The sequence below is a fragment of the Eubalaena glacialis genome, chromosome 10 (assembly GCF_028564815.1).
Source record: "Eubalaena glacialis isolate mEubGla1 chromosome 10, mEubGla1.1.hap2.+ XY, whole genome shotgun sequence".
Classification (NCBI taxonomy): Eukaryota; Metazoa; Chordata; class Mammalia; order Artiodactyla; family Balaenidae; genus Eubalaena; species Eubalaena glacialis.
The window spans coordinates 34,294,636-34,321,630 of record NC_083725.1 but is presented as its reverse complement, the minus strand read 5'-3'; positions in this window follow the sequence as shown (position 1 = coordinate 34,321,630).

The following is a 26,995-nucleotide window of genomic DNA, read 5'->3' as shown; positions in this document are numbered from 1 at the left end:
GGAGAACCCCGGCAACAACAATGCTTTTCAGGTAGCTTCGAGGCCGAATGAACGGAGCTTTCATAATGGGAAAAGAAGCCTTATGCCATCAGTCTCCAATTTCTAGGTTGACACGCAGCATACACGCAGGACCCGAGCTTACTGTCTCTACGCAGTGTTCTGGTACCGAAACGGTTGCTTAAGCAAAGTCCCTAGGAATGTTGGAAAGCTTACTACCGTGAAACTAAAGCAGAACAGCGATGAAGGCCTCATGGAGCTGCTGCACGCCTCCCGTTTTGCCAGGATAATCAGGGCCTTACTTCGAGGCTAGTGCTCACATTGACTTTCACGTTTGGTATAGAGCAGAGCCGGGTGAGCTTCCAACTAGGAACTGGAAGCACAAGATTTCTTTCGAGAAAACTCATTTTCTTCTATGTGCCATGCCGACTGTAAGTAAAAGCACGGTAACAACAGTGCTTTTCAGGTAGCCTCGGGGCCGCATTAACGGAGCTTTCATAATGGGAAAACTAGCCTTGTGCCATCAGTCTCTAATTTCTAGGTTGACACGCAGCATACACGCAGGAGCAGAGCTTCCTGGTTCTACGCAGTGTTCTGGTACTGAAACGGGTGCTGAAGCAAGTCCCCTAGGAGTGTTGAAAAGCTTACTACCTTGAAACTAAAGCAGAACAACGATGAAGGCCTCATGGAGCTGCTGCACGCCTCTCGTTTTGCAAGGATAATCAGGGCCTTACTTCGAAGCTTGGGCTCACGTTGACTTTCGCTTTAGGTATAGCGCAGAGCAGGGTGAGCTTCCAACAAGGAACTGGAAACCCAAGGTTTCTTAGGAGAAAACTCATTTTCTTCTCAGAACCATGCCGGCAGTGAGGAAAACCCCGGCAACAACAATGCTTTTCAGGTAGCTTCGAGGCCGCATGAACGGAGCTTTCATAATGGCAAAAGAAGCCTTATGCCATCAGTCTCCAATTTCTAGGTTGACACGCAGCATACACGCAGGACCAGAGCTTACTGTCTCTACGCAGTGTTCTGGTACCGAAACGGTTGCTTAAGCAAAGTCCCTAGGAATGTTGGAAAGCTTACTACCGTGAAACTAAAGCAGAACAGCGATGAAGGCCTCATGGAGCTGCTGCACGCCTCCCGTTTTGCCAGGATAATCAGGGCCTTACTTCGAGGCTAGTGCTCACATTGACTTTCACGTTTGGTATAGAGCAGAGCCGGGTGAGCTTCCAACTAGGAACTGGAAGCACAAGGTTTCTTTTGAGAAAACTCATTTTCTTCTATGAACCATGCCGGCTGTAAGTAAAAGCACGGTAACAACAGTGCTTTTCAGGTAGCTTCGGGGCAGTATCAACGGAGCTTTCATAATGGGAAAACTAGCCTTGTGCCATCAGTCTCTAATTTCTAGGTTGACACGCAGCATACACGCAGGAGCAGAGCTTCCTGGTTCTACGCAGTGTTCTGGTACCGAAACGGGTGCTGAAGCAAGGCCCCTAGGAGTGTTGAAAAGCTTACTACCTTGAAACTAAAGCAGAACAACGATGAAGCCCTCATGGAGCTGCTGCACGCCTCTCGTTTTGCAAGGATAATCAGGGCCTTACTTCGAAGCTTGGGCTCACGTTGACTTTCACTTTAGGTATAGCGCAGAGCAGGGTGAGCTTCCAACAAGGAACTGGAAACCCAAGGTTTCTTAGGAGAAAACTCAGTTTCTTCTCAGAACCATGCCGGCAGTGAGGAAAACCCCGGCAACAACAATGCTTTTCAGGTAGCTTCGAGGCCGCATGAACGGAGCTTTCATAATGGGAAAAGAAGCCTTATGCCATCAGTCTCCAATTTCTAGGTTGACACGCAGCATACATGCAGGACCAGAGCTTACTGTCTCTACGCAGTGTTCTGGTACCGAAACGGTTGCTTAAGCAAAGTCCCTAGGAGTCTTGGAAAGCTTACTACCGTGAAACTAAAGCAGAACAGCGATGAAGGCCTCATGGAGCTGCTGCACGCCTCCCGTTTTGCCAGGATAATCAGGGCCTTACTTCGAGGCTAGTGCTCACATTGACTTTCACGTTTGGTATAGAGCAGAGCCGGGTGAGCTTCCAACTAGGAACTGGAAGCACAAGGTTTCTTTCGAGAAAACTCATTTTCTTCTATGTGCCATGCCGGCTGTAAGTAAAAGCACGGTAACAACAGTGCTTTTCAGGTAGCTTCGGGGCCGCATCAATGGAGCTTTCATAATGGGAAAACTAGCCTTGTGCCATCAGTCTCTAATTTATAGGTTGACACGCAGCATACACGCAGGAGCAGAGCTTCCTGGTTTTACGCAGTGTTCTGGTACCAAAACGGGTGCTGAAGCAAGGCCCCTAGGAGTGTTGAAAAGCTTACTACCTTGAAACTAAAGCAGAACAACGATGAAGGCCTCATGGAGCTGCTGCACGCCTCTCGTTTTGCAAGGATAATCAGGGCCTTACTTCGAAGCTTGGGCTCACGTTGACTTTCACTTTAGGTATAGCGCAGAGCAGGGTGAGCTTCCAACAAGGAACTGGAAACCCAAGGTTTCTTAGGAGAAAACTCATTTTCTTCTCAGAACCATGCCAGCAGTGAGGAAAACCCCGGCAACAACAATGCTTTTCAGGTAGCTTCGAGGCCGAATGAACGGAGCTTTCATAATGGGAAAAGAAGCCTTATGCCATCAGTCTCCAATTTCTAGGTTGACACGCAGCATACACGCAGGACCCGAGCTTACTGTCTCTACGCAGTGTTCTGGTACCGAAACGGTTGCTTAAGCAAAGTCCCTAGGAATGTTGGAAAGCTTACTACCGTGAAACTAAAGCAGAACAGCGATGAAGGCCTCATGGAGCTGCTGCACGCCTCCCGTTTTGCCAGGATAATCAGGGCCTTACTTCGAGGCTAGTGCTCACATTGACTTTCACGTTTGGTATAGAGCAGAGCCGGGTGAGCTTCCAACTAGGAACTGGAAGCACAAGGTTTCTTTCGAGAAAACTCATTTTCTTCTATGTGCCATGCCGGCTGTAAGTAAAAGCACGGTAACAACAGTGCTTTTCAGGTAGCCTCGGGGCCGCATTAACGGAGCTTTCATAATGGGAAAACTAGCCTTGTGCCATCAGTCTCTAATTTCTAGGTTGACACGCAGCATACACGCAGGAGCAGAGCTTCCTGGTTCTACGCAGTGTTCTGGTACTGAAACGGGTGCTGAAGCAAGTCCCCTAGGAGTGTTGAAAAGCTTACTACCTTGAAACTAAAGCAGAACAACGATGAAGGCCTCATAGAGCTGCTGCACGCCTCTCGTTTTGCAAGGATAATCAGGGCCTTACTTCGAAGCTTGGGCTCACGTTGACTTTCACTTTAGGTATAGCGCAGAGCAGGGTGAGCTTCCAACAAGGAACTGGAAACCCAAGGTTTCTTAGGAGAAAACTCAGTTTCTTCTCAGAACCATGCCGGCAGTGAGGAAAACCCCGGCAACAACAATGCTTTTCAGGTAGCTTCGAGGCCGCATGAACGGAGCTTTCATAATGGCAAAAGAAGCCTTATGCCATCAGTCTCCAATTTCTAGGTTGACACGCAGCATACATGCAGGACCAGAGCTTACTGTCTCTACGCAGCGTTCTGGTACCGAAACGGTTGCTTAAGCAAAGTCCCTAGGAATGTTGGAAAGCTTACTACCGTGAAACTAAAGCAGAACAGCGATGAAGGCCTCATGGAGCTGCTGCACGCCTCCCGTTTTGCCAGGATAATCAGGGCCTTACTTCGAGGCTAGTGCTCACATTGACTTTCACGTTTGGTATAGAGCAGAGCCGGGTGAGCTTCCAACTAGGAACTGGAAGCACAAGGTTTCTTTTGAGAAAACTCATTTTCTTCTATGAACCATGCCGGCTGTAAGTAAAAGCACGGTAACAACAGTGCTTTTCAGGTAGCTTCGGGGCAGCATCAACGGAGCTTTCATAATGGGAAAACTAGCCTTGTGCCATCAGTCTCTAATTTCTAGGTTGACACGCAGCATACACGCAGGAGCAGAGCTTCCTGGTTCTACGCAGTGTTCTGGTACCAAAACGGGTGCTGAAGCAAGGCCCCTAGGAGTGTTGAAAAGCTTACTACCTTGAAACTAAAGCAGAAAAACGATGAAGGCCTCATGGAGCTGCTGCACGCCTCTCGTTTTGCAAGGATAATCAGGGCCTTACTTCGAAGCTTGGGCTCACGTTGACTTTCACTTTAGGTATAGCGCAGAGCAGGGTGAGCTTCCAACAAGGAACTGGAAACCCAAGGTTTCTTAGGAGAAAACTCATTTTCTTCTCAGAACCATGCCGGCAGTGAGGAAAACCCCGGCAACAACAATGCTTTTCAGGTAGCTTCGAGGCCGCATGAACGGAGCTTTCATAATGGGAAAAGAAGCCTTATGCCATCAGTCTCCAATTTCTAGGTTGACACGCAGCATACACGCAGGACCCGAGCTTACTGTCTCTACGCAGTGTTCTGGTACCGAAACGGTTGCTTAAGCAAAGTCCCTAGGAATGTTGGAAAGCTTACTACCGTGAAACTAAAGCAGAACAGCGATGAAGGCCTCATGGAGCTGCTGCACGCCTCCCGTTTTGCCAGGATAATCAGGGCCTTACTTCGAGGCTAGTGCTCACATTGACTTTCACGTTTGGTATAGAGCAGAGCCGGGTGAGCTTCCAACTAGGAACTGGAAGCACAAGATTTCTTTCGAGAAAACTCATTTTCTTCTATGTGCCATGCCGACTGTAAGTAAAAGCACGGTAACAACAGTGCTTTTCAGGTAGCCTCGGGGCCGCATTAACGGAGCTTTCATAATGGGAAAACTAGCCTTGTGCCATCAGTCTCTAATTTCTAGGTTGACACGCAGCATACACGCAGGAGCAGAGCTTCCTGGTTCTACGCAGTGTTCTGGTACTGAAACGGGTGCTGAAGCAAGTCCCCTAGGAGTGTTGAAAAGCTTACTACCTTGAAACTAAAGCAGAACAACGATGAAGGCCTCATGGAGCTGCTGCACGCCTCTCGTTTTGCAAGGATAATCAGGGCCTTACTTCGAAGCTTGGGCTCACGTTGACTTTCACTTTAGGTATAGCGCAGAGCAGGGTGAGCTTCCAACAAGGAACTGGAAACCCAAGGTTTCTTAGGAGAAAACTCATTTTCTTCTCAGAACCATGCCGGCAGTGAGGAAAACCCCGGCAACAACAATGCTTTTCAGGTAGCTTCGAGGCCGCATGAACGGAGCTTTCATAATGGCAAAAGAAGCCTTATGCCATCAGTCTCCAATTTCTAGGTTGACACGCAGCATACACGCAGGACCCGAGCTTACTGTCTCTACGCAGTGTTCTGGTACCGAAACGGTTGCTTAAGCAAAGTCCCTAGGAATGTTGGAAAGCTTACTACCGTGAAACTAAAGCAGAACAGCGATGAAGGCCTCATGGAGCTGCTGCACGCCTCCCGTTTTGCCAGGATAATCAGGGCCTTACTTCGAGGCTAGTGCTCACATTGACTTTCACGTTTGGTATAGAGCAGAGCCGGGTGAGCTTCCAACTAGGAACTGGAAGCACAAGATTTCTTTCGAGAAAACTCATTTTCTTCTATGTGCCATGCCGACTGTAAGTAAAAGCACGGTAACAACAGTGCTTTTCAGGTAGCCTCGGGGCCGCATTAACGGAGCTTTCATAATGGGAAAACTAGCCTTGTGCCATCAGTCTCTAATTTCTAGGTTGACACGCAGCATACACGCAGGAGCAGAGCTTCCTGGTTCTACGCAGTGTTCTGGTACTGAAACGGGTGCTGAAGCAAGTCCCCTAGGAGTGTTGAAAAGCTTACTACCTTGAAACTAAAGCAGAACAACGATGAAGGCCTCATGGAGCTGCTGCACGCCTCTCGTTTTGCAAGGATAATCAGGGCCTTACTTCGAAGCTTGGGCTCACGTTGACTTTCACTTTAGGTATAGCGCAGAGCAGGGTGAGCTTCCAACAAGGAACTGGAAACCCAAGGTTTCTTAGGAGAAAACTCATTTTCTTCTCAGAACCATGCCGGCAGTGAGGAAAACCCCGGCAACAACAATGCTTTTCAGGTAGCTTCGAGGCCGCATGAACGGAGCTTTCATAATGGCAAAAGAAGCCTTATGCCATCAGTCTCCAATTTCTAGGTTGACACGCAGCATACACGCAGGACCAGAGCTTACTGTCTCTACGCAGTGTTTTGGTACCGAAACGGTTGCTTAAGCAAAGTCCCTAGGAATGTTGGAAAGCTTACTACCGTGAAACTAAAGCAGAACAGCGATGAAGGCCTCATGGAGCTGCTGCACGCCTCCCGTTTTGCCAGGATAATCAGGGCCTTACTTCGAGGCTAGTGCTCACATTGACTTTCACGTTTGGTATAGAGCAGAGCCGGGTGAGCTTCCAACTAGGAACTGGAAGCACAAGGTTTCTTTTGAGAAAACTCATTTTCTTCTATGAACCATGCCGGCTGTAAGTAAAAGCACGGTAACAACAGTGCTTTTCAGGTAGCTTCGGGGCAGCATCAACGGAGCTTTCATAATGGGAAAACTAGCCTTGTGCCATCAGTCTCTAATTTCTAGGTTGACACGCAGCATACACGCAGGAGCAGAGCTTCCTGGTTCTACGCAGTGTTCTGGTACCGAAACGGGTGCTGAAGCAAGGCCCCTAGGAGTGTTGAAAAGCTTACTACCTTGAAACTAAAGCAGAACAACGATGAAGCCCTCATGGAGCTGCTGCACGCCTCTCGTTTTGCAAGGATAATCAGGGCCTTACTTCGAAGCTTGGGCTCACGTTGACTTTCACTTTAGGTATAGCGCAGAGCAGGGTGAGCTTCCAACAAGGAACTGGAAACCCAAGGTTTCTTAGGAGAAAACTCAGTTTCTTCTCAGAACCATGCCGGCAGTGAGGAAAACCCCGGCAACAACAATGCTTTTCAGGTAGCTTCGAGGCCGCATGAACGGAGCTTTCATAATGGGAAAAGAAGCCTTATGCCATCAGTCTCCAATTTCTAGGTTGACACGCAGCATACATGCAGGACCAGAGCTTACTGTCTCTACGCAGTGTTCTGGTACCGAAACGGTTGCTTAAGCAAAGTCCCTAGGAGTCTTGGAAAGCTTACTACCGTGAAACTAAAGCAGAACAGCGATGAAGGCCTCATGGAGCTGCTGCACGCCTCCCGTTTTGCCAGGATAATCAGGGCCTTACTTCGAGGCTAGTGCTCACATTGACTTTCACGTTTGGTATAGAGCAGAGCCGGGTGAGCTTCCAACTAGGAACTGGAAGCACAAGGTTTCTTTCGAGAAAACTCATTTTCTTCTATGTGCCATGCCGGCTGTAAGTAAAAGCACGGTAACAACAGTGCTTTTCAGGTAGCTTCGGGGCCGCATCAATGGAGCTTTCATAATGGGAAAACTAGCCTTGTGCCATCAGTCTCTAATTTATAGGTTGACACGCAGCATACACGCAGGAGCAGAGCTTCCTGGTTTTACGCAGTGTTCTGGTACCAAAACGGGTGCTGAAGCAAGGCCCCTAGGAGTGTTGAAAAGCTTACTACCTTGAAACTAAAGCAGAACAACGATGAAGGCCTCATGGAGCTGCTGCACGCCTCTCGTTTTGCAAGGATAATCAGGGCCTTACTTCGAAGCTTGGGCTCACGTTGACTTTCACTTTAGGTATAGCGCAGAGCAGGGTGAGCTTCCAACAAGGAACTGGAAACCCAAGGTTTCTTAGGAGAAAACTCAGTTTCTTCTCAGAACCATGCCAGCAGTGAGGAAAACCCCGGCAACAACAATGCTTTTCAGGTAGCTTCGAGGCCGAATGAACGGAGCTTTCATAATGGGAAAAGAAGCCTTATGCCATCAGTCTCCAATTTCTAGGTTGACACGCAGCATACACGCAGGACCCGAGCTTACTGTCTCTACGCAGTGTTCTGGTACCGAAACGGTTGCTTAAGCAAAGTCCCTAGGAATGTTGGAAAGCTTACTACCGTGAAACTAAAGCAGAACAGCGATGAAGGCCTCATGGAGCTGCTGCACGCCTCCCGTTTTGCCAGGATAATCAGGGCCTTACTTCGAGGCTAGTGCTCACATTGACTTTCACGTTTGGTATAGAGCAGAGCCGGGTGAGCTTCCAACTAGGAACTGGAAGCACAAGGTTTCTTTCGAGAAAACTCATTTTCTTCTATGTGCCATGCCGGCTGTAAGTAAAAGCACGGTAACAACAGTGCTTTTCAGGTAGCCTCGGGGCCGCATTAACGGAGCTTTCATAATGGGAAAACTAGCCTTGTGCCATCAGTCTCTAATTTCTAGGTTGACACGCAGCATACACGCAGGAGCAGAGCTTCCTGGTTCTACGCAGTGTTCTGGTACTGAAACGGGTGCTGAAGCAAGTCCCCTAGGAGTGTTGAAAAGCTTACTACCTTGAAACTAAAGCAGAACAACGATGAAGGCCTCATAGAGCTGCTGCACGCCTCTCGTTTTGCAAGGATAATCAGGGCCTTACTTCGAAGCTTGGGCTCACGTTGACTTTCACTTTAGGTATAGCGCAGAGCAGGGTGAGCTTCCAACAAGGAACTGGAAACCCAAGGTTTCTTAGGAGAAAACTCAGTTTCTTCTCAGAACCATGCCGGCAGTGAGGAAAACCCCGGCAACAACAATGCTTTTCAGGTAGCTTCGAGGCCGCATGAACGGAGCTTTCATAATGGCAAAAGAAGCCTTATGCCATCAGTCTCCAATTTCTAGGTTGACACGCAGCATACATGCAGGACCAGAGCTTACTGTCTCTACGCAGCGTTCTGGTACCGAAACGGTTGCTTAAGCAAAGTCCCTAGGAATGTTGGAAAGCTTACTACCGTGAAACTAAAGCAGAACAGCGATGAAGGCCTCATGGAGCTGCTGCACGCCTCCCGTTTTGCCAGGATAATCAGGGCCTTACTTCGAGGCTAGTGCTCACATTGACTTTCACGTTTGGTATAGAGCAGAGCCGGGTGAGCTTCCAACTAGGAACTGGAAGCACAAGGTTTCTTTTGAGAAAACTCATTTTCTTCTATGAACCATGCCGGCTGTAAGTAAAAGCACGGTAACAACAGTGCTTTTCAGGTAGCTTCGGGGCAGCATCAACGGAGCTTTCATAATGGGAAAACTAGCCTTGTGCCATCAGTCTCTAATTTCTAGGTTGACACGCAGCATACACGCAGGAGCAGAGCTTCCTGGTTCTACGCAGTGTTCTGGTACCAAAACGGGTGCTGAAGCAAGGCCCCTAGGAGTGTTGAAAAGCTTACTACCTTGAAACTAAAGCAGAAAAACGATGAAGGCCTCATGGAGCTGCTGCACGCCTCTCGTTTTGCAAGGATAATCAGGGCCTTACTTCGAAGCTTGGGCTCACGTTGACTTTCACTTTAGGTATAGCGCAGAGCAGGGTGAGCTTCCAACAAGGAACTGGAAACCCAAGGTTTCTTAGGAGAAAACTCATTTTCTTCTCAGAACCATGCCGGCAGTGAGGAAAACCCCGGCAACAACAATGCTTTTCAGGTAGCTTCGAGGCCGCATGAACGGAGCTTTCATAATGGGAAAAGAAGCCTTATGCCATCAGTCTCCAATTTCTAGGTTGACACGCAGCATACACGCAGGACCCGAGCTTACTGTCTCTACGCAGTGTTCTGGTACCGAAACGGTTGCTTAAGCAAAGTCCCTAGGAATGTTGGAAAGCTTACTACCGTGAAACTAAAGCAGAACAGCGATGAAGGCCTCATGGAGCTGCTGCACGCCTCCCGTTTTGCCAGGATAATCAGGGCCTTACTTCGAGGCTAGTGCTCACATTGACTTTCACGTTTGGTATAGAGCAGAGCCGGGTGAGCTTCCAACTAGGAACTGGAAGCACAAGATTTCTTTCGAGAAAACTCATTTTCTTCTATGTGCCATGCCGACTGTAAGTAAAAGCACGGTAACAACAGTGCTTTTCAGGTAGCCTCGGGGCCGCATTAACGGAGCTTTCATAATGGGAAAACTAGCCTTGTGCCATCAGTCTCTAATTTCTAGGTTGACACGCAGCATACACGCAGGAGCAGAGCTTCCTGGTTCTACGCAGTGTTCTGGTACTGAAACGGGTGCTGAAGCAAGTCCCCTAGGAGTGTTGAAAAGCTTACTACCTTGAAACTAAAGCAGAACAACGATGAAGGCCTCATGGAGCTGCTGCACGCCTCTCGTTTTGCAAGGATAATCAGGGCCTTACTTCGAAGCTTGGGCTCACGTTGACTTTCACTTTAGGTATAGCGCAGAGCAGGGTGAGCTTCCAACAAGGAACTGGAAACCCAAGGTTTCTTAGGAGAAAACTCATTTTCTTCTCAGAACCATGCCGGCAGTGAGGAAAACCCCGGCAACAACAATGCTTTTCAGGTAGCTTCGAGGCCGCATGAACGGAGCTTTCATAATGGCAAAAGAAGCCTTATGCCATCAGTCTCCAATTTCTAGGTTGACACGCAGCATACACGCAGGACCAGAGCTTACTGTCTCTACGCAGTGTTTTGGTACCGAAACGGTTGCTTAAGCAAAGTCCCTAGGAATGTTGGAAAGCTTACTACCGTGAAACTAAAGCAGAACAGCGATGAAGGCCTCATGGAGCTGCTGCACGCCTCCCGTTTTGCCAGGATAATCAGGGCCTTACTTCGAGGCTAGTGCTCACATTGACTTTCACGTTTGGTATAGAGCAGAGCCGGGTGAGCTTCCAACTAGGAACTGGAAGCACAAGGTTTCTTTTGAGAAAACTCATTTTCTTCTATGAACCATGCCGGCTGTAAGTAAAAGCACGGTAACAACAGTGCTTTTCAGGTAGCTTCGGGGCAGCATCAACGGAGCTTTCATAATGGGAAAACTAGCCTTGTGCCATCAGTCTCTAATTTCTAGGTTGACACGCAGCATACACGCAGGAGCAGAGCTTCCTGGTTCTACGCAGTGTTCTGGTACCGAAACGGGTGCTGAAGCAAGGCCCCTAGGAGTGTTGAAAAGCTTACTACCTTGAAACTAAAGCAGAACAACGATGAAGCCCTCATGGAGCTGCTGCACGCCTCTCGTTTTGCAAGGATAATCAGGGCCTTACTTCGAAGCTTGGGCTCACGTTGACTTTCACTTTAGGTATAGCGCAGAGCAGGGTGAGCTTCCAACAAGGAACTGGAAACCCAAGGTTTCTTAGGAGAAAACTCAGTTTCTTCTCAGAACCATGCCGGCAGTGAGGAAAACCCCGGCAACAACAATGCTTTTCAGGTAGCTTCGAGGCCGCATGAACGGAGCTTTCATAATGGGAAAAGAAGCCTTATGCCATCAGTCTCCAATTTCTAGGTTGACACGCAGCATACATGCAGGACCAGAGCTTACTGTCTCTACGCAGTGTTCTGGTACCGAAACGGTTGCTTAAGCAAAGTCCCTAGGAGTCTTGGAAAGCTTACTACCGTGAAACTAAAGCAGAACAGCGATGAAGGCCTCATGGAGCTGCTGCACGCCTCCCGTTTTGCCAGGATAATCAGGGCCTTACTTCGAGGCTAGTGCTCACATTGACTTTCACGTTTGGTATAGAGCAGAGCCGGGTGAGCTTCCAACTAGGAACTGGAAGCACAAGGTTTCTTTCGAGAAAACTCATTTTCTTCTATGTGCCATGCCGGCTGTAAGTAAAAGCACGGTAACAACAGTGCTTTTCAGGTAGCTTCGGGGCCGCATCAATGGAGCTTTCATAATGGGAAAACTAGCCTTGTGCCATCAGTCTCTAATTTCTAGGTTGACACGCAGCATACACGCAGGAGCAGAGCTTCCTGGTTTTACGCAGTGTTCTGGTACCAAAACGGGTGCTGAAGCAAGGCCCCTAGGAGTGTTGAAAAGCTTACTACCTTGAAACTAAAGCAGAACAACGATGAAGGCCTCATGGAGCTGCTGCACGCCTCTCGTTTTGCAAGGATAATCAGGGCCTTACTTCGAAGCTTGGGCTCACGTTGACTTTCACTTTAGGTATAGCGCAGAGCAGGGTGAGCTTCCAACAAGGAACTGGAAACCCAAGGTTTCTTAGGAGAAAACTCATTTTCTTCTCAGAACCATGCCAGCAGTGAGGAAAACCCCGGCAACAACAATGCTTTTCAGGTAGCTTCGAGGCCGAATGAACGGAGCTTTCATAATGGGAAAAGAAGCCTTATGCCATCAGTCTCCAATTTCTAGGTTGACACGCAGCATACACGCAGGACCCGAGCTTACTGTCTCTACGCAGTGTTCTGGTACCGAAACGGTTGCTTAAGCAAAGTCCCTAGGAATGTTGGAAAGCTTACTACCGTGAAACTAAAGCAGAACAGCGATGAAGGCCTCATGGAGCTGCTGCACGCCTCCCGTTTTGCCAGCATAATCAGGGCCTTACTTCGAGGCTAGTGCTCACATTGACTTTCACGTTTGGTATAGAGCAGAGCCGGGTGAGCTTCCAACTAGGAACTGGAAGCACAAGATTTCTTTCGAGAAAACTCATTTTCTTCTATGTGCCATGCCGACTGTAAGTAAAAGCACGGTAACAACAGTGCTTTTCAGGTAGCCTCGGGGCCGCATTAACGGAGCTTTCATAATGGGAAAACTAGCCTTGTGCCATCAGTCTCTAATTTCTAGGTTGACACGCAGCATACACGCAGGAGCAGAGCTTCCTGGTTCTACGCAGTGTTCTGGTACTGAAACGGGTGCTGAAGCAAGTCCCCTAGGAGTGTTGAAAAGCTTACTACCTTGAAACTAAAGCAGAACAACGATGAAGGCCTCATGGAGCTGCTGCACGCCTCTCGTTTTGCAAGGATAATCAGGGCCTTACTTCGAAGCTTGGGCTCACGTTGACTTTCACTTTAGGTATAGCGCAGAGCAGGGTGAGCTTCCAACAAGGAACTGGAAACCCAAGGTTTCTTAGGAGAAAACTCATTTTCTTCTCAGAACCATGCCGGCAGTGAGGAAAACCCCGGCAACAACAATGCTTTTCAGGTAGCTTTGAGGCCGCATGAACGGAGCTTTCATAATGGCAAAAGAAGCCTTATGCCATCAGTCTCCAATTTCTAGGTTGACACGCAGCATACACGCAGGACCAGAGCTTACTGTCTCTACGCAGTGTTTTGGTACCGAAACGGTTGCTTAAGCAAAGTCCCTAGGAATGTTGGAAAGCTTACTACCGTGAAACTAAAGCAGAACAGCGATGAAGGCCTCATGGAGCTGCTGCACGCCTCCCGTTTTGCCAGGATAATCAGGGCCTTACTTCGAGGCTAGTGCTCACATTGACTTTCACGTTTGGTATAGAGCAGAGCCGGGTGAGCTTCCAACTAGGAACTGGAAGCACAAGGTTTCTTTTGAGAAAACTCATTTTCTTCTATGAACCATGCCGGCTGTAAGTAAAAGCACGGTAACAACAGTGCTTTTCAGGTAGCTTCGGGGCAGCATCAACGGAGCTTTCATAATGGGAAAAATAGCCTTGTGCCATCAGTCTCTAATTTCTAGGTTGACACGCAGCATACACGCAGGAGCAGAGCTTCCTGGTTCTACGCAGTGTTCTGGTACCGAAACGGGTGCTGAAGCAAGGCCCCTAGGAGTGTTGAAAAGCTTACTACCTTGAAACTAAAGCAGAACAACGATGAAGCCCTCATGGAGCTGCTGCACGCCTCTCGTTTTGCAAGGATAATCAGGGCCTTACTTCGAAGCTTGGGCTCACGTTGACTTTCACTTTAGGTATAGCGCAGAGCAGGGTGAGCTTCCAACAAGGAACTGGAAACCCAAGGTTTCTTAGGAGAAAACTCAGTTTCTTCTCAGAACCATGCCGGCAGTGAGGAAAACCCCGGCAACAACAATGCTTTTCAGGTAGCTTCGAGGCCGCATGAACGGAGCTTTCATAATGGGAAAAGAAGCCTTATGCCATCAGTCTCCAATTTCTAGGTTGACACGCAGCATACATGCAGGACCAGAGCTTACTGTCTCTACGCAGTGTTCTGGTACCGAAACTGTTGCTTAAGCAAAGTCCCTAGGAGTCTTGGAAAGCTTACTACCGTGAAACTAAAGCAGAACAGCGATGAAGGCCTCATGGAGCTGCTGCACGCCTCCCGTTTTGCCAGGATAATCAGGGCCTTACTTCGAGGCTAGTGCTCACATTGACTTTCACGTTTGGTATAGAGCAGAGCCGGGTGAGCTTCCAACTAGGAACTGGAAGCACAAGGTTTCTTTCGAGAAAACTCATTTTCTTCTATGTGCCATGCCGGCTGTAAGTAAAAGCACGGTAACAACAGTGCTTTTCAGGTAGCTTCGGGGCCGCATCAATGGAGCTTTCATAATGGGAAAACTAGCCTTGTGCCATCAGTCTCTAATTTCTAGGTTGACACGCAGCATACACGCAGGAGCAGAGCTTCCTGGTTTTACGCAGTGTTCTGGTACCAAAACGGGTGCTGAAGCAAGGCCCCTAGGAGTGTTGAAAAGCTTACTACCTTGAAACTAAAGCAGAACAACGATGAAGGCCTCATGGAGCTGCTGCACGCCTCTCGTTTTGCAAGGATAATCAGGGCCTTACTTCGAAGCTTGGGCTCACGTTGACTTTCACTTTAGGTATAGCGCAGAGCAGGGTGAGCTTCCAACAAGGAACTGGAAACCCAAGGTTTCTTAGGAGAAAACTCATTTTCTTCTCAGAACCATGCCAGCAGTGAGGAAAACCCCGGCAACAACAATGCTTTTCAGGTAGCTTCGAGGCCGAATGAACGGAGCTTTCATAATGGGAAAAGAAGCCTTATGCCATCAGTCTCCAATTTCTAGGTTGACACGCAGCATACACGCAGGACCCGAGCTTACTGTCTCTACGCAGTGTTCTGGTACCGAAACGGTTGCTTAAGCAAAGTCCCTAGGAATGTTGGAAAGCTTACTACCGTGAAACTAAAGCAGAACAGCGATGAAGGCCTCATGGAGCTGCTGCACGCCTCCCGTTTTGCCAGCATAATCAGGGCCTTACTTCGAGGCTAGTGCTCACATTGACTTTCACGTTTGGTATAGAGCAGAGCCGGGTGAGCTTCCAACTAGGAACTGGAAGCACAAGGTTTCTTTCGAGAAAACTCATTTTCTTCTATGTGCCATGCCGGCTGTAAGTAAAAGCACGGTAACAACAGTGCTTTTCAGGTAGCCTCGGGGCCGCATTAACGGAGCTTTCATAATGGGAAAACTAGCCTTGTGCCATCAGTCTCTAATTTCTAGGTTGACACGCAGCATACACGCAGGAGCAGAGCTTCCTGGTTCTACGCAGTGTTCTGGTACTGAAACGGGTGCTGAAGCAAGTCCCCTAGGAGTGTTGAAAAGCTTACTACCTTGAAACTAAAGCAGAACAACGATGAAGGCCTCATAGAGCTGCTGCACGCCTCTCGTTTTGCAAGGATAATCAGGGCCTTACTTCGAAGCTTGGGCTCACGTTGACTTTCACTTTAGGTATAGCGCAGAGCAGGGTGAGCTTCCAACAAGGAACTGGAAACCCAAGGTTTCTTAGGAGAAAACTCAGTTTCTTCTCAGAACCATGCCGGCAGTGAGGAAAACCCCGGCAACAACAATGCTTTTCAGGTAGCTTCGAGGCCGCATGAACGGAGCTTTCATAATGGCAAAAGAAGCCTTATGCCATCAGTCTCCAATTTCTAGGTTGACACGCAGCATACATGCAGGACCAGAGCTTACTGTCTCTACGCAGCGTTCTGGTACCGAAACGGTTGCTTAAGCAAAGTCCCTAGGAATGTTGGAAAGCTTACTACCGTGAAACTAAAGCAGAACAGCGATGAAGGCCTCATGGAGCTGCTGCACGCCTCCCGTTTTGCCAGGATAATCAGGGCCTTACTTCGAGGCTAGTGCTCACATTGACTTTCACGTTTGGTATAGAGCAGAGCCGGGTGAGCTTCCAACTAGGAACTGGAAGCACAAGGTTTCTTTTGAGAAAACTCATTTTCTTCTATGTGCCATGCCGGCTGTAAGTAAAAGCACGGTAACAACAGTGCTTTTCAGGTAGCTTCGGGGCAGCATCAACGGAGCTTTCATAATGGGAAAACTAGCCTTGTGCCATCAGTCTCTAATTTCTAGGTTGACACGCAGCATACACGCAGGAGCAGAGCTTCCTGGTTCTACGCAGTGTTCTGGTACTGAAACGGGTGCTGAAGCAAGTCCCCTAGGAGTGTTGAAAAGCTTACTACCTTGAAACTAAAGCAGAACAACGATGAAGGCCTCATGGAGCTGCTGCACGCCTCTCGTTTTGCAAGGATAATCAGGGCCTTACTTCGAAGCTTGGGCTCACGTTGACTTTCACTTTAGGTATAGCGCAGAGCAGGGTGAGCTTCCAACAAGGAACTGGAACCCCAAGGTTTCTTAGGAGAAAACTCATTTTCTTCTCAGAACCATGCCGGCAGTGAGGAAAACCCCGGCAACAACAATGCTTTTCAGGTAGCTTCGAGGCCGCATGAACGGAGCTTTCATAATGGGAAAAGAAGCCTTATGCCATCAGTCTCCAATTTCTAGGTTGACACGCAGCATACACGCAGGACCAGAGCTTACTGTCTCTACGCAGTGTTCTGGTACCGAAACGGTTGCTTAAGCAAAGTCCCTAGGAATGTTGGAAAGCTTACTACCGTGAAACTAAAGCAGAACAGCGATGAAGGCCTCATGGAGCTGCTGCACGCCTCCCGTTTTGCCAGGATAATCAGGGCCTTACTTCGAGGCTAGTGCTCACATTGACTTTCACGTTTGGTATAGAGCAGAGCCGGGTGAGCTTCCAACTAGGAACTGGAAGCACAAGGTTTCTTTCGAGAAAACTCATTTTCTTCTATGTGCCATGCCGGCTGTAAGTAAAAGCACGGTAACAACAGTGCTTTTCAGGTAGCTTCGGGGCCGCATCAATGGAGCTTTCATAATGGGAAAACTAGCCTTGTGCCATCAGTCTCTAATTTCTAGGTTGACACGCAGCATACACGCAGGAGCAGAGCTTCCTGGTTCTACGCAGTGTTCTGGTACCAAAACGGGTGCTGAAGCAAGGCCCCTAGGAGTGTTGAAAAGCTTACTACCTTGAAACTAAAGCAGAACAACGATGAAGGCCTCATGGAGCTGCTGCACGCCTCTCGTTTTGCAAGGATAATCAGGGCCTTACTTCGAAGCTTGGGCTCACGTTGACTTTCACTTTAGGTATAGCGCAGAGCAGGGTGAGCTTCCAACAAGGAACTGGAAACCCAAGGTTTCTTAGGAGAAAACTCATTTTCTTCTCAGAACCATGCCAGCAGTGAGGAAAACCCCGGCAACAACAATGCTTTTCAGGTAGCTTCGAGGCCGAATGAACGGAGCTTTCATAATGGGAAAAGAAGCCTTATGCCATCAGTCTCCAATTTCTAGGTTGACACGCAGCATACACGCAGGACCCGAGCTTACTGTCTCTACGCAGTGTTCTGGTACCGAAACGGTTGCTTAAGCAAAGTCCCTAGGAATGTTGGAAAGCTTACTACCGTGAAACTAAAGCAGAACAGCGATGAAGGCCTCATGGAGCTGCTGCACGCCTCCCGTTTTGCCAGGATAATCAGGGCCTTACTTCGAGGCTAGTGCTCACATTGACTTTCACGTTTGGTATAGAGCAGAGCCGGGTGAGCTTCCAACTAGGAACTGGAAGCACAAGGTTTCTTTTGAGAAAACTCATTTTCTTCTATGAACCATGCCGGCTGTAAGTAAAAGCACGGTAACAACAGTGCTTTTCAGGTAGCTTCGGGGCAGCATCAACGGAGCTTTCATAATGGGAAAACTAGCCTTGTGCCATCAGTCTCTAATTTCTAGGTTGACACGCAGCATACACGCAGGAGCAGAGCTTCCTGGTTCTACGCAGTGTTCTGGTACCGAAACGGGTGCTGAAGCAAGGCCCCTAGGAGTGTTGAAAAGCTTACTACCTTGAAACTAAAGCAGAACAACGATGAAGCCCTCATGGAGCTGCTGCACGCCTCTCGTTTTGCAAGGATAATCAGGGCCTTACTTCGAAGCTTGGGCTCACGTTGACTTTCACTTTAGGTATAGCGCAGAGCAGGGTGAGCTTCCAACAAGGAACTGGAAACCCAAGGTTTCTTAGGAGAAAACTCAGTTTCTTCTCAGAACCATGCCGGCAGTGAGGAAAACCCCGGCAACAACAATGCTTTTCAGGTAGCTTCGAGGCCGCATGAACGGAGCTTTCATAATGGGAAAAGAAGCCTTATGCCATCAGTCTCCAATTTCTAGGTTGACACGCAGCATACATGCAGGACCAGAGCTTACTGTCTCTACGCAGTGTTCTGGTACCGAAACGGTTGCTTAAGCAAAGTCCCTAGGAGTCTTGGAAAGCTTACTACCGTGAAACTAAAGCAGAACAGCGATGAAGGCCTCATGGAGCTGCTGCACGCCTCCCGTTTTGCCAGGATAATCAGGGCCTTACTTCGAGGCTAGTGCTCACATTGACTTTCACGTTTGGTATAGAGCAGAGCCGGGTGAGCTTCCAACTAGGAACTGGAAGCACAAGGTTTCTTTCGAGAAAACTCATTTTCTTCTATGTGCCATGCCGGCTGTAAGTAAAAGCACGGTAACAACAGTGCTTTTCAGGTAGCTTCGGGGCCGCATCAATGGAGCTTTCATAATGGGAAAACTAGCCTTGTGCCATCAGTCTCTAATTTCTAGGTTGACACGCAGCATACACGCAGGAGCAGAGCTTCCTGGTTTTACGCAGTGTTCTGGTACCAAAACGGGTGCTGAAGCAAGGCCCCTAGGAGTGTTGAAAAGCTTACTACCTTGAAACTAAAGCAGAACAACGATGAAGGCCTCATGGAGCTGCTGCACGCCTCTCGTTTTGCAAGGATAATCAGGGCCTTACTTCGAAGCTTGGGCTCACGTTGACTTTCACTTTAGGTATAGCGCAGAGCAGGGTGAGCTTCCAACAAGGAACTGGAAACCCAAGGTTTCTTAGGAGAAAACTCATTTTCTTCTCAGAACCATGCCAGCAGTGAGGAAAACCCCGGCAACAACAATGCTTTTCAGGTAGCTTCGAGGCCGAATGAACGGAGCTTTCATAATGGGAAAAGAAGCCTTATGCCATCAGTCTCCAATTTCTAGGTTGACACGCAGCATACACGCAGGACCCGAGCTTACTGTCTCTACGCAGTGTTCTGGTACCGAAACGGTTGCTTAAGCAAAGTCCCTAGGAATGTTGGAAAGCTTACTACCGTGAAACTAAAGCAGAACAGCGATGAAGGCCTCATGGAGCTGCTGCACGCCTCCCGTTTTGCCAGGATAATCAGGGCCTTACTTCGAGGCTAGTGCTCACATTGACTTTCACGTTTGGTATAGAGCAGAGCCGGGTGAGCTTCCAACTAGGAACTGGAAGCACAAGGTTTCTTTCGAGAAAACTCATTTTCTTCTATGTGCCATGCCGGCTGTAAGTAAAAGCACGGTAACAACAGTGCTTTTCAGGTAGCCTCGGGGCCGCATTAACGGAGCTTTCATAATGGGAAAACTAGCCTTGTGCCATCAGTCTCTAATTTCTAGGTTGACACGCAGCATACACGCAGGAGCAGAGCTTCCTGGTTCTACGCAGTGTTCTGGTACTGAAACGGGTGCTGAAGCAAGTCCCCTAGGAGTGTTGAAAAGCTTACTACCTTGAAACTAAAGCAGAACAACGATGAAGGCCTCATAGAGCTGCTGCACGCCTCTCGTTTTGCAAGGATAATCAGGGCCTTACTTCGAAGCTTGGGCTCACGTTGACTTTCACTTTAGGTATAGCGCAGAGCAGGGTGAGCTTCCAACAAGGAACTGGAAACCCAAGGTTTCTTAGGAGAAAACTCAGTTTCTTCTCAGAACCATGCCGGCAGTATGGAAAACCCCGGCAACAACAATGCTTTTCAGGTAGCTTCGAGGCCGCATGAACGGAGCTTTCATAATGGCAAAAGAAGCCTTATGCCATCAGTCTCCAATTTCTAGGTTGACACGCAGCATACATGCAGGACCAGAGCTTACTGTCTCTACGCAGCGTTCTGGTACCGAAACGGTTGCTTAAGCAAAGTCCCTAGGAATGTTGGAAAGCTTACTACCGTGAAACTAAAGCAGAACAGCGATGAAGGCCTCATGGAGCTGCTGCACGCCTCCCGTTTTGCCAGGATAATCAGGGCCTTACTTCGAGGCTAGTGCTCACATTGACTTTCACGTTTGGTATAGAGCAGAGCCGGGTGAGCTTCCAACTAGGAACTGGAAGCACAAGGTTTCTTTTGAGAAAACTCATTTTCTTCTATGAACCATGCCGGCTGTAAGTAAAAGCACGGTAACAACAGTGCTTTTCAGGTAGCTTCGGGGCAGCATCAACGGAGCTTTCATAATGGGAAAACTAGCCTTGTGCCATCAGTCTCTAATTTCTAGGTTGACACGCAGCATACACGCAGGAGCAGAGCTTCCTGGTTCTACGCAGTGTTCTGGTACCAAAACGGGTGCTGAAGCAAGGCCCCTAGGAGTGTTGAAAAGCTTACTACCTTGAAACTAAAGCAGAAAAACGATGAAGGCCTCATGGAGCTGCTGCACGCCTCTCGTTTTGCAAGGATAATCAGGGCCTTACTTCGAAGCTTGGGCTCACGTTGACTTTCACTTTAGGTATAGCGCAGAGCAGGGTGAGCTTCCAACAAGGAACTGGAAACCCAAGGTTTCTTAGGAGAAAACTCATTTTCTTCTCAGAACCATGCCGGCAGTGAGGAAAACCCCGGCAACAACAATGCTTTTCAGGTAGCTTCGAGGCCGCATGAACGGAGCTTTCATAATGGGAAAAGAAGCCTTATGCCATCAGTCTCCAATTTCTAGGTTGACACGCAGCATACACGCAGGACCCGAGCTTACTGTCTCTACGCAGTGTTCTGGTACCGAAACGGTTGCTTAAGCAAAGTCCCTAGGAATGTTGGAAAGCTTACTACCGTGAAACTAAAGCAGAACAGCGATGAAGGCCTCATGGAGCTGCTGCACGCCTCCCGTTTTGCCAGGATAATCAGGGCCTTACTTCGAGGCTAGTGCTCACATTGACTTTCACGTTTGGTATAGAGCAGAGCCGGGTGAGCTTCCAACTAGGAACTGGAAGCACAAGATTTCTTTCGAGAAAACTCATTTTCTTCTATGTGCCATGCCGACTGTAAGTAAAAGCACGGTAACAACAGTGCTTTTCAGGTAGCCTCGGGGCCGCATTAACGGAGCTTTCATAATGGGAAAACTAGCCTTGTGCCATCAGTCTCTAATTTCTAGGTTGACACGCAGCATACACGCAGGAGCAGAGCTTCCTGGTTCTACGCAGTGTTCTGGTACTGAAACGGGTGCTGAAGCAAGTCCCCTAGGAGTGTTGAAAAGCTTACTACCTTGAAACTAAAGCAGAACAACGATGAAGGCCTCATGGAGCTGCTGCACGCCTCTCGTTTTGCAAGGATAATCAGGGCCTTACTTCGAAGCTTGGGCTCACGTTGACTTTCACTTTAGGTATAGCGCAGAGCAGGGTGAGCTTCCAACAAGGAACTGGAAACCCAAGGTTTCTTAGGAGAAAACTCATTTTCTTCTCAGAACCATGCCGGCAGTGAGGAAAACCCCGGCAACAACAATGCTTTTCAGGTAGCTTCGAGGCCGCATGAACGGAGCTTTCATAATGGCAAAAGAAGCCTTATGCCATCAGTCTCCAATTTCTAGGTTGACACGCAGCATACACGCAGGACCAGAGCTTACTGTCTCTACGCAGTGTTTTGGTACCGAAACGGTTGCTTAAGCAAAGTCCCTAGGAATGTTGGAAAGCTTACTACCGTGAAACTAAAGCAGAACAGCGATGAAGGCCTCATGGAGCTGCTGCACGCCTCCCGTTTTGCCAGGATAATCAGGGCCTTACTTCGAGGCTAGTGCTCACATTGACTTTCACGTTTGGTATAGAGCAGAGCCGGGTGAGCTTCCAACTAGGAACTGGAAGCACAAGGTTTCTTTTGAGAAAACTCATTTTCTTCTATGAACCATGCCGGCTGTAAGTAAAAGCACGGTAACAACAGTGCTTTTCAGGTAGCTTCGGGGCAGCATCAACGGAGCTTTCATAATGGGAAAACTAGCCTTGTGCCATCAGTCTCTAATTTCTAGGTTGACACGCAGCATACACGCAGGAGCAGAGCTTCCTGGTTCTACGCAGTGTTCTGGTACCGAAACGGGTGCTGAAGCAAGGCCCCTAGGAGTGTTGAAAAGCTTACTACCTTGAAACTAAAGCAGAACAACGATGAAGCCCTCATGGAGCTGCTGCACGCCTCTCGTTTTGCAAGGATAATCAGGGCCTTACTTCGAAGCTTGGGCTCACGTTGACTTTCACTTTAGGTATAGCGCAGAGCAGGGTGAGCTTCCAACAAGGAACTGGAAACCCAAGGTTTCTTAGGAGAAAACTCAGTTTCTTCTCAGAACCATGCCGGCAGTGAGGAAAACCCCGGCAACAACAATGCTTTTCAGGTAGCTTCGAGGCCGCATGAACGGAGCTTTCATAATGGGAAAAGAAGCCTTATGCCATCAGTCTCCAATTTCTAGGTTGACACGCAGCATACATGCAGGACCAGAGCTTACTGTCTCTACGCAGTGTTCTGGTACCGAAACGGTTGCTTAAGCAAAGTCCCTAGGAGTCTTGGAAAGCTTACTACCGTGAAACTAAAGCAGAACAGCGATGAAGGCCTCATGGAGCTGCTGCACGCCTCCCGTTTTGCCAGGATAATCAGGGCCTTACTTCGAGGCTAGTGCTCACATTGACTTTTACGTTTGGTATAGAGCAGAGCCGGGTGAGCTTCCAACTAGGAACTGGAAGCACAAGGTTTCTTTCGAGAAAACTCATTTTCTTCTATGTGCCATGCCGGCTGTAAGTAAAAGCACGGTAATAACAGTGCTTTTCAGGTAGCTTCGGGGCCGCATCAATGGAGCTTTCATAATGGGAAAACTAGCCTTGTGCCATCAGTCTCTAATTTCTAGGTTGACACGCAGCATACACGCAGGAGCAGAGCTTCCTGGTTTTACGCAGTGTTCTGGTACCAAAACGGGTGCTGAAGCAAGGCCCCTAGGAGTGTTGAAAAGCTTACTACCTTGAAACTAAAGCAGAACAACGATGAAGGCCTCATGGAGCTGCTGCACGCCTCTCGTTTTGCAAGGATAATCAGGGCCTTACTTCGAAGCTTGGGCTCACGTTGACTTTCACTTTAGGTATAGCGCAGAGCAGGGTGAGCTTCCAACAAGGAACTGGAAACCCAAGGTTTCTTAGGAGAAAACTCATTTTCTTCTCAGAACCATGCCAGCAGTGAGGAAAACCCCGGCAACAACAATGCTTTTCAGGTAGCTTCGAGGCCGAATGAACGGAGCTTTCATAATGGGAAAAGAAGCCTTATGCCATCAGTCTCCAATTTCTAGGTTGACACGCAGCATACACGCAGGACCCGAGCTTACTGTCTCTACGCAGTGTTCTGGTACCGAAACGGTTGCTTAAGCAAAGTCCCTAGGAATGTTGGAAAGCTTACTACCGTGAAACTAAAGCAGAACAGCGATGAAGGCCTCATGGAGCTGCTGCACGCCTCCCGTTTTGCCAGCATAATCAGGGCCTTACTTCGAGGCTAGTGCTCACATTGACTTTCACGTTTGGTATAGAGCAGAGCCGGGTGAGCTTCCAACTAGGAACTGGAAGCACAAGGTTTCTTTCGAGAAAACTCATTTTCTTCTATGTGCCATGCCGGCTGTAAGTAAAAGCACGGTAACAACAGTGCTTTTCAGGTAGCCTCGGGGCCGCATTAACGGAGCTTTCATAATGGGAAAACTAGCCTTGTGCCATCAGTCTCTAATTTCTAGGTTGACACGCAGCATACACGCAGGAGCAGAGCTTCCTGGTTCTACGCAGTGTTCTGGTACTGAAACGGGTGCTGAAGCAAGTCCCCTAGGAGTGTTGAAAAGCTTACTACCTTGAAACTAAAGCAGAACAACGATGAAGGCCTCATAGAGCTGCTGCACGCCTCTCGTTTTGCAAGGATAATCAGGGCCTTACTTCGAAGCTTGGGCTCACGTTGACTTTCACTTTAGGTATAGCGCAGAGCAGGGTGAGCTTCCAACAAGGAACTGGAAACCCAAGGTTTCTTAGGAGAAAACTCAGTTTCTTCTCAGAACCATGCCGGCAGTGAGGAAAACCCCGGCAACAACAATGCTTTTCAGGTAGCTTCGAGGCCGCATGAACGGAGCTTTCATAATGGCAAAAGAAGCCTTATGCCATCAGTCTCCAATTTCTAGGTTGACACGCAGCATACATGCAGGACCAGAGCTTACTGTCTCTACGCAGCGTTCTGGTACCGAAACGGTTGCTTAAGCAAAGTCCCTAGGAATGTTGGAAAGCTTACTACCGTGAAACTAAAGCAGAACAGCGATGAAGGCCTCATGGAGCTGCTGCACGCCTCCCGTTTTGCCAGGATAATCAGGGCCTTACTTCGAGGCTAGTGCTCACATTGACTTTCACGTTTGGTATAGAGCAGAGCCGGGTGAGCTTCCAACTAGGAACTGGAAGCACAAGGTTTCTTTTGAGAAAACTCATTTTCTTCTATGTGCCATGCCGGCTGTAAGTAAAAGCACGGTAACAACAGTGCTTTTCAGGTAGCTTCGGGGCAGCATCAACGGAGCTTTCATAATGGGAAAACTAGCCTTGTGCCATCAGTCTCTAATTTCTAGGTTGACACGCAGCATACACGCAGGAGCAGAGCTTCCTGGTTCTACGCAGTGTTCTGGTACTGAAACGGGTGCTGAAGCAAGTCCCCTAGGAGTGTTGAAAAGCTTACTACCTTGAAACTAAAGCAGAACAACGATGAAGGCCTCATGGAGCTGCTGCACGCCTCTCGTTTTGCAAGGATAATCAGGGCCTTACTTCGAAGCTTGGGCTCACGTTGACTTTCACTTTAGGTATAGCGCAGAGCAGGGTGAGCTTCCAACAAGGAACTGGAACCCCAAGGTTTCTTAGGAGAAAACTCATTTTCTTCTCAGAACCATGCCGGCAGTGAGGAAAACCCCGGCAACAACAATGCTTTTCAGGTAGCTTCGAGGCCGCATGAACGGAGCTTTCATAATGGGAAAAGAAGCCTTATGCCATCAGTCTCCAATTTCTAGGTTGACACGCAGCATACACGCAGGACCAGAGCTTACTGTCTCTACGCAGTGTTCTGGTACCGAAACGGTTGCTTAAGCAAAGTCCCTAGGAATGTTGGAAAGCTTACTACCGTGAAACTAAAGCAGAACAGCGATGAAGGCCTCATGGAGCTGCTGCACGCCTCCCGTTTTGCCAGGATAATCAGGGCCTTACTTCGAGGCTAGTGCTCACATTGACTTTCACGTTTGGTATAGAGCAGAGCCGGGTGAGCTTCCAACTAGGAACTGGAAGCACAAGGTTTCTTTCCAGAAAACTCATTTTCTTCTATGTGCCATGCCGGCTGTAAGTAAAAGCACGGTAACAACAGTGCTTTTCAGGTAGCTTCGGGGCCGCATCAATGGAGCTTTCATAATGGGAAAACTAGCCTTGTGCCATCAGTCTCTAATTTCTAGGTTGACACGCAGCATACACGCAGGAGCAGAGCTTCCTGGTTCTACGCAGTGTTCTGGTACCAAAACGGGTGCTGAAGCAAGGCCCCTAGGAGTGTTGAAAAGCTTACTACCTTGAAACTAAAGCAGAACAACGATGAAGGCCTCATGGAGCTGCTGCACGCCTCTCGTTTTGCAAGGATAATCAGGGCCTTACTTCGAAGCTTGGGCTCACGTTGACTTTCACTTTAGGTATAGCGCAGAGCAGGGTGAGCTTCCAACAAGGAACTGGAAACCCAAGGTTTCTTAGGAGAAAACTCATTTTCTTCTCAGAACCATGCCAGCAGTGAGGAAAACCCCGGCAACAACAATGCTTTTCAGGTAGCTTCGAGGCCGAATGAACGGAGCTTTCATAATGGGAAAAGAAGCCTTATGCCATCAGTCTCCAATTTCTAGGTTGACACGCAGCATACACGCAGGACCCGAGCTTACTGTCTCTACGCAGTGTTCTGGTACCGAAACGGTTGCTTAAGCAAAGTCCCTAGGAATGTTGGAAAGCTTACTACCGTGAAACTAAAGCAGAACAGCGATGAAGGCCTCATGGAGCTGCTGCACGCCTCCCGTTTTGCCAGGATAATCAGGGCCTTACTTCGAGGCTAGTGCTCACATTGACTTTCACGTTTGGTATAGAGCAGAGCCGGGTGAGCTTCCAACTAGGAACTGGAAGCACAAGGTTTCTTTCCAGAAAACTCATTTTCTTCTATGTGCCATGCCGGCTGTAAGTAAAAGCACGGTAACAACAGTGCTTTTCAGGTAGCTTCGGGGCCGCATCAACGGAGCTTTCATAATGGGAAAACTAGCCTTGTGCCATCAGTCTCTAATTTCTAGGTTGACACGCAGCATACACGCAGGAGCAGAGCTTCCTGGTTCTACGCAGTGTTCTGGTACTGAAACGGGTGCTGAAGCAAGTCCCCTAGGAGTGTTGAAAAGCTTACTACCTTGAAACTAAAGCAGAACAACGATGAAGGCCTCATAGAGCTGCTGCACGCCTCTCGTTTTGCAAGGATAATCAGGGCCTTACTTCGAAGCTTGGGCTCACGTTGACTTTCACTTTAGGTATAGCGCAGAGCAGGGTGAGCTTCCAACAAGGAACTGGAAACCCAAGGTTTCTTAGGAGAAAACTCAGTTTCTTCTCAGAACCATGCCGGCAGTGAGGAAAACCCCGGCAACAACAATGCTTTTCAGGTAGCTTCGAGGCCGCATGAACGGAGCTTTCATAATGGGAAAAGAAGCCTTATGCCATCAGTCTCCAATTTCTAGGTTGACACGCAGCATACACGCAGGACCAGAGCTTACTGTCTCTACGCAGTGTTCTGGTACCGAAACGGTTGCTTAAGCAAAGTCCCTAGGAATGTTGGAAAGCTT